This window comes from Eptesicus fuscus, chromosome 6 (genome assembly GCF_027574615.1).
Source record: "Eptesicus fuscus isolate TK198812 chromosome 6, DD_ASM_mEF_20220401, whole genome shotgun sequence".
NCBI classification, from domain to species: domain Eukaryota; kingdom Metazoa; phylum Chordata; class Mammalia; order Chiroptera; family Vespertilionidae; genus Eptesicus; species Eptesicus fuscus.
Window position 1 is genome coordinate 38540867 of NC_072478.1, and position 7358 is coordinate 38548224.

A 7358-nucleotide genomic window follows, 5' to 3' on the forward strand; every position below is an offset into this window, starting at 1 on the left:
TTTTTTTAGCTTATTAAATGTGAAGGCATTCAGAGGTTGAGTGATATTGCCAGCAAGCTGTATTTCATGTTGAAGATCAGCAGGGGCCTTTTGGAGGGCTTCAATTTTTCTCCGAGTGTCAGGAAATCAGATTATTGCATCCAGCTGCAAGCTGTTTTGATTGAACTGAAAGTCTGATTTAATTTGGTACAAATGGCAAATTACTCCTCTATTTATCCTTGAACTACATGTACCCACAAAGCACTATATTTCAGGATGTTCTTAAAAGTTTAGGGTTGAAATGTGATTTCTAAAGGTTCCTTCTCTATGCCTAGACCACTCATAAAATTCCAACAGACGGTGAAGGCCCCCAGCAAAGACATAATTTCTACACCCCCTGTCCTCATGCTATTTACAGAATACGGGTATTGATTCAGTGGTTACATGCATATTGTGAAAGACATGAATACCTGGTATTCTTGACAAAATGGAATAAAGCTTGGGATATTTATGTATTGATAGCACTTAAAGGGCAACTGATTTTTTAAGATTATGCTATACAGCAGTCCCTCCTTATTTGTGGTTTTGCTTTCTGCTGATTCAATTCCCAAATATTAACTGCAGTCTAAAATGCTAAATGGAAATTTCCAGAAATGAACAGTTCGTAAGTTTTAAATTGTATGTCATGCTAAGAAGTGTGATGAAATCTCCAACCACCTGCTCTGTCCCTCCCGGAACTTGACTGGTCCCTTTGGAATCTCACGCTGTAGCTGTTCCCATCTGTTAGTCACTTAGTAGCCCTCTGTGTTATCAGACTGACTATCTTGGGATCACAGAGCTTGTGCTCAAATAACCCTTATTTTCCTTAATAGTGGCCCCAAAACACAAGAGTAGTGATGCTGGCAAATTCGGCTATGCCAAAGAGAAGCTGTAAAGTGCATCCCTTAAGTGAAAAGGTGAACGTTTTTGACTTAATAAGAAAAGGAAAGGAATCGTATGCTGAGGTTGCTGAAATCGATGGTAAGAATGAATCTTTTATCCATGAAATTGTGAAGGAAAAAGAATTCCTGCTAGTTTTGCTATCACACTTCAAACTCCAAACATTACAGTCACAGGGCACGGTAAGTGCTTAGTTAAGATGGAAAAGGCATTAAATGTATCTGTGGAGGATGAGAACAGGGAATGTGTCCTCATTTAAGGGAACATGTTGCTTCAGAAAGCACTGAGCTTATACTTCAGCAAGGAATCCCCTGAAATGAGTGACCAAGCCATTTATTGCAAGTACAGGATGGTTACACAGATTCAGGAATAGGTTTGGACTAAAAAATGTAAAAATTACTGGAGAGGCAGTGTCTGCCAGCGAGAAAGCTGCTGCCACTTTCCCAGCAGAGTTGGAGAAGGTGATTAGTGTTCAGAACTAACTGAGTGTTCAGGCATCAACTGGGGGTCTCAGATGTATCCCCTGTGCATAAGAGGGACCATTGATTGTACTCTCAGCCATACTATTACTGAAAATTGGAGACAGACGGCAGTGTAGCGATGGCCAAGGGGGTGGGTGGGGGGGATGGCTAGAGGTAGACAAAGGGAGGGGGTAATGAAGGACATCTGTAAAAGTTTCAACAATTTTTTAAAGTGCTAAGCAATGTTAAAAAAAAAAGTATCATAGACTATCAGGCCCTTTAAAGGATAATACTTAGGAGACAAAACAAGTGTTTGTTTTTGTTTAATCTTATTCAGCACAGTTTTCAGGAACCACTATACAGTAGAATGTATTCAGGAGAAACAAAATAATTTAAAAAAGTATAGTATTATTTCAATATCACACTTTAGAAGCTACTCACAACTTCTGAGGCTTTCAGTTTAGCAAATGAATTTCAAAACACACATGTAAGGATGTTTCAAGGTGAGCCAAAGCAAATGTTTATGTGAAAACAATGACAGTCACTATGAAGTATGAAGTTGAACTGGTCTTCCTTTAAGGAGGTTTAAAATAAGGAAAATGAACAGGTTCCATTTAGTCCCATTTAAGGGCAACAATGATAATGAATTTTTCCAATGGCTCTTTAAATTTTCTCCACTTAACACAATCATGTTTTCAAAGATATAAAACCATTAAGTCTAGGTAGGCAGCGAAGCACAATGCAATCTTTAAAGAATGGGACTTCATAAATCTTTCTCCTTTCTGATGTCGAGTCTGCTTGTGTGGTTCCTCCATTTTGCAACTTCTTTTATCTTCTATTCCCTCTTTTCAAATCATGTGCACATTCAACTCAGCTACCACATTTATTCTAGTGTCTCCCTCTAACATAATGCTTACTTGCTCTAAATAAATATAGAATTTTAAATTAGATTGCTTATTTTAGCCAAGAATCACACAATACTGAACTTTTTTTTTTTCATGCCTATACCTTGCTATCCGACTGCATTGTTGGGCAATGGCCAAACATTCCTTTCTTTCCCTTCCTTTAAAATCTAGGATAGTGCCATGTTTCATAAATGCTCACTGCATGAGAGTAACTATGAGTTCTGTGATGTCTTCACAGCCATTTTGTTTTTTTGTTTTTTGCAATACCTAATCCAAAAAATATAACTTTTTTAAATAAAAATCATTTTGTTTATTTTTAAAATAATGAGTATTTGTGTTCATTTTTGGAAACTGTCCTGTAATATGTCTCATTTTGTTGGTTCTTAAAAAATATTTTTATATGTTTTTATTAATTTCAGAGAAGAAGGGAAAGGAAGAGAGAGATAGGAACATCAATGATGAGAGAGAATCACTGATCGGCTGCTTCCTGGATGCAACCCACCATGGATCAAGCCTGCAACCTGGGTATGTGCCCCAACCTGGAATTGAACCATGATCCCCTGGTTCATGGGTCAATGCTCAACCACTGAGCCACACCAGCCAAGCTATATTGTTTTTTATAACCTAAAATGGGAAAAGTTGTTCACAGCAGGTTATCGCCTAGAAAATGTGATATCCTACATACACAATATAGAACTATGATGCCAAAATGTTTGTCTTCTCTTGAGTCACACTATTTGCTTTTTTCCTTTATTTTTAAACCCTATATTTTATAAAATACTTCTGGGAAAATAATAAGAATTATTGAGGCCAGCAATTCCTACTAAGTATAGTGTTCAAGCATAATATGGTTGATACTCTGATATCTGAGAAGAGAACTAGATATTATTTTCTGTTCAGGGAATTTCAGGCTAATACATGCTAATAAATGCTGAACTGAACTTATTAAGATAAAATGTTCTTGTAAATCAAATGATAGTCATTTTCTTTAAAAAATGATGATAGCAGGTGTTCCAATCTGAGCCATTCATTTGCAGCATGATTTAAAATTAGCAAATGTCAACATGATGGAGAGTTAGTTTCTGACAGTGAATGCAGACTATGTTCCATGTATGCACTGAAGCATAAGTAATAATCCTTGATGGTGCATTTTGGTGTGCAACATCTTCCAATACTTTAAATTATTTGCTGCTTATTACAACTTTGTAACAGAGAACACAAAAATATTTTTATTATTCTCATTTTCTCAGATGAGAATTTGAGGGCTCAGAAAGATTTCATGACTCATCCAGGGTCACATAATTTATAGAGCAAGAATTTAAAACCAAGTCTTCTGACCATGAGTTCTATAGTTATCCCAACATATGAAAATCCTCCTGCATTTTGAATGTTCCACACAGAATAATGGATCCTAAACACAGCTAATAGGACAGCCTTCATGTCTGTTGTATTAGAAACCACCCAGCATATGAAATAGAGGCAGTGGAGAGAAAAAGATAATCCACACTATTTTCCATCCTCATCTTCCTCATTGTTTTCTTGATGTTTGATAATTTTTTTACATAGAAATAAATTTAATAAAAATGTATCATTTAAGAAAATACATTTGTCTTCACTATGCATTATAAATTTATTCTTCTACTTGTATTGTCCTGATTAATATTTACATTTATCCAATTTTGTCCAAGATAAATTAAAATATAGCAGAATTTGGATCAGTCTTATACCAGATTTTTTAAAAATTCATTAAAGCATAAATGAAAGGTATTGAAGGTGCCCAGTGGCTGCTCTTACTATAGTTCAATATATAAAGGCCCACTTTTACAGATAAATGCCCAATATTTTACAAAATTATCTATTTTCTCAGTAAAGCAAGATATCTGGGTTTTTTTCTTTATTGATTAAGGTATTACATATGTGTCCTTATCTCCCCATACCCCTCCCCCCACCTACTCACTTATACCCTCACCTCTGGTGTCTGAGTCCATTGGTTAGGCTTATATGCATGCATACAAGTCCTTTGGTTGATCTCTCCCCCTTACCCCTCCCCTCCCCTACCTTCCCTCTGAAATTTGACAGTCTGATCAATGCTTCTCTGTCTCTGGATCTGTTTTTGTTCATCAGTTTGTGTCATTCATTATATTCCACAAATGAGTGAGATCATGTGATATTTATCTTTCTCTGACTGGGTTATTTTGCTTAGCATAATGCTTTCCAGTTCCATCCATGCTGTTGCAAATGGTAAGAATTCCTTCTTTTTCACCGCAGCGTAGTATTCCATTGTGTAGATATACCACAGTGTTTTAATCCATTCATCTGCTGGTGGGCACTTAGGCTGTTTCCAAATCTTAGCTATGGTAAATTGTGCTGCTATGAACATAGGGGTGCATATATCCTTTCTGACTGGTGTTTCTAGCTGTGTGATCCCACTTCTAGGAATATATCCCAAGATATCTGTTTTTAGGGTTTTTTTTGCACATGGCTCTCAAATTACAAATCTGTTTAATTACAAATCTGTTCTGATTGCTGGTAATGTTATGGATGGGATGATTAAAAGAACATTTGAATGATAATGTTTTCCTTGTATGCAACTCAAGAAAGAAAGTTGGAAGAAAATACACCCATGATTCAAACTCTAAGTTTCTTTTAAGGAAAACATGCAATATTGGATCCATCATTTTGGATCAATGGCCCAGGATAAAATACAGGATTTAATATGAATGATCTGCTATCACCAAACTATGAGGCCAATCCAAAGTAGCTGGGCCACCAGCCCTACAAAGACCACTGTTCTTCAGTGCAGACCATGCAACAGGTAGTGAAGTTTGAAGCTCCCACTAACGAGAGGAACTAGCATCAATGGTTTTTGTAAAATTTAAAATTTAATATTTTAGAAATAACATTGAAACAGAAATCACATGCAAAATCAAAACACTGCAATTTCTTATAAATTTTATGCAATAGTTTTGATTTTGTTTTAAATGCCTATTAGGCATTTGGAACAATATCATCTTACCTAATAATAGACAAACATGTAAATTGACCATACCTCCACTACACCCACAGCCAATCAGAGTGAGTATGCAAATTAGAAGGCCAAAGATGGCAGTCGCCCAGTTGCTCCAGGTGACTCTGGAGTGGCCAGGTGGGGCAGGATGCCTGCTATGAGAGGGAGGGCAGGGGGTGAAGGGATCTACAGGAGCGGAGTGCCGCAGCAAAGACAAAGATGGCAGACTCCAGCTGGAGTCTACAGCAAAGATGAAGAAGGCAGACTCTGGCCCGAGCGAAGGCCTGGGTCCTGGGTGCCAGAGGAAAACCGGTGCTGGAAGCCAAGGGAAGGAAGGCCTATTACACGAATCTCTTTGTGCAACAGGCCTCTGGTATTCCCAATACTTATTAAGACTGTAGGTGCTTTGGGTTCTTACAGAACACTACGCAGACCTCGGACTACTTAAACAGTTTAACCCAAAAGATGAATGTCAGACCAAACCACAATCTAATCTAATAATAGACAAATATGCAAATTGACCACACCTTCGCTACACCTAAGCCATGCCCACCAGCCAAGCCACGCCCACCAACCAATCAGGACGAGTATGCAAATTACCCCAACAAAGATGGCGGCTAATTTGCATATCAAGACAGCGTCGAAAGAAGCCAAGAGCTGCAGAAGGGAGTAAAGCTTCGAAGAAGCAAGCAAGCGGCGGGGGGGCGGGGGGGGGGGAGGAGAAGGAAGGAGCGAAGTCAGGGCCGGGGGCGAAGGGAAAAGCAGGCGGGCTGGCGGAGAAGGCGGGGCAGGCGACAAGGGAGGAACGGAGGCGGGGTAGAGTGCAGCAGGAAATCCTATTGCAGGATTTTTCCTGCAACGGGAACGCTAGTTTATATCAATAATATGAATGACAACATTTTAAAAAGAAGAATTGAAGAGATCCCTATATGCTCTGTTTTCTGACTTTGGCATGTGGTAGGTATTGTGGCATTAAAGAGCATGAAGATGAGGTAGTAAGCCTTTGGTAAATTTAAAGAACTGGGCTCATCCAAGAATGCCTTGAGACAGTTACAAGGATTTCCATTTGATGGTAAACCAATGCAAATTCAGTATGCAAAAACAAATTTAGGTATAATGTCTAAAACATGTGGCACTTTTGCTGACAAAGAAGAGAAAAACGCCCAAAACTGTGGGACAGACAGCAATAACTGCATAAGCCTGGTCAGGTAACACCAGCTTCATCTAACACCCAAGGAAATGCAACACCACATCCTCATGTACGTGATTACCCTCCAAACTGTAGTTTATTCCTTAATAATTTACCAGAAGAGACTAATGAGGTGATGTTACCCAGGCTGTTTAATCAGTTCCCTGGTTTCAAGGAAGTATGTTTGGTACCTGAGAGGCATGACATTACATTTGTTGAATTTGAAAATGATGGACAGGCTGGAGCTGTCAGGGATGCTTCACAAGGATTTAAGATCACACTGTGTAATGCCACAAAGATCACCTATGCTAAGAAATAACATTTAGGAAAGTTGTCCTTAAAGGACTTGGTGTTATTTATAGTGTTTGCTTTGATAGGCTATTTTAATAGTTGAGGGTGGGAGGAAGTGAAAATGAAATTTTTGTGCAGGTTTTTAAAAATTACCTAGTCTTTCTTCAGCCTTAGGTAACTATGAACTGTAAAGACCTTAATTCTATATAATAAACTTTTATTTGTATTTTGTAAAAAAATAAAAATAAAAAAAAACACACAACTCTATAGGTCTTTCCCAGCCTCATACTTTTACCCTTCTGTATTCCTTGTCTTGAAAGTATAAATGTTCTCTAATGAAAAAAGAGCATCTATACATTAGGGTCAGAATCTTAGCAAGTGGAAGAATAGGATTCACACATAGAACCTGAGTTCCTTATAAGTCCCATTTCTGGAACAAGACAAGAAAGTAATCGAGATGGCCTTAATGTTTTCCTCAACTTGACTGAACTTTAGACAGCTTCTTCCTGACTCTAGGTCCCTCATCTCCCTTTTCTTACACCATTTGCTTTAGAAAACTTGTAATTATAAATTATTTCTCTATCCTT

General features: G+C 37.9%; 1 pseudogene; it reads left to right on the forward strand.

Moving 5' to 3' along the window:
• Positions 1-5741: 5741 nt before the first annotated feature.
• Positions 5742-6799, forward strand: LOC103298470 (U2 small nuclear ribonucleoprotein B''-like; annotated as a pseudogene).
• Positions 6800-7358: the final 559 nt, after the last annotated feature.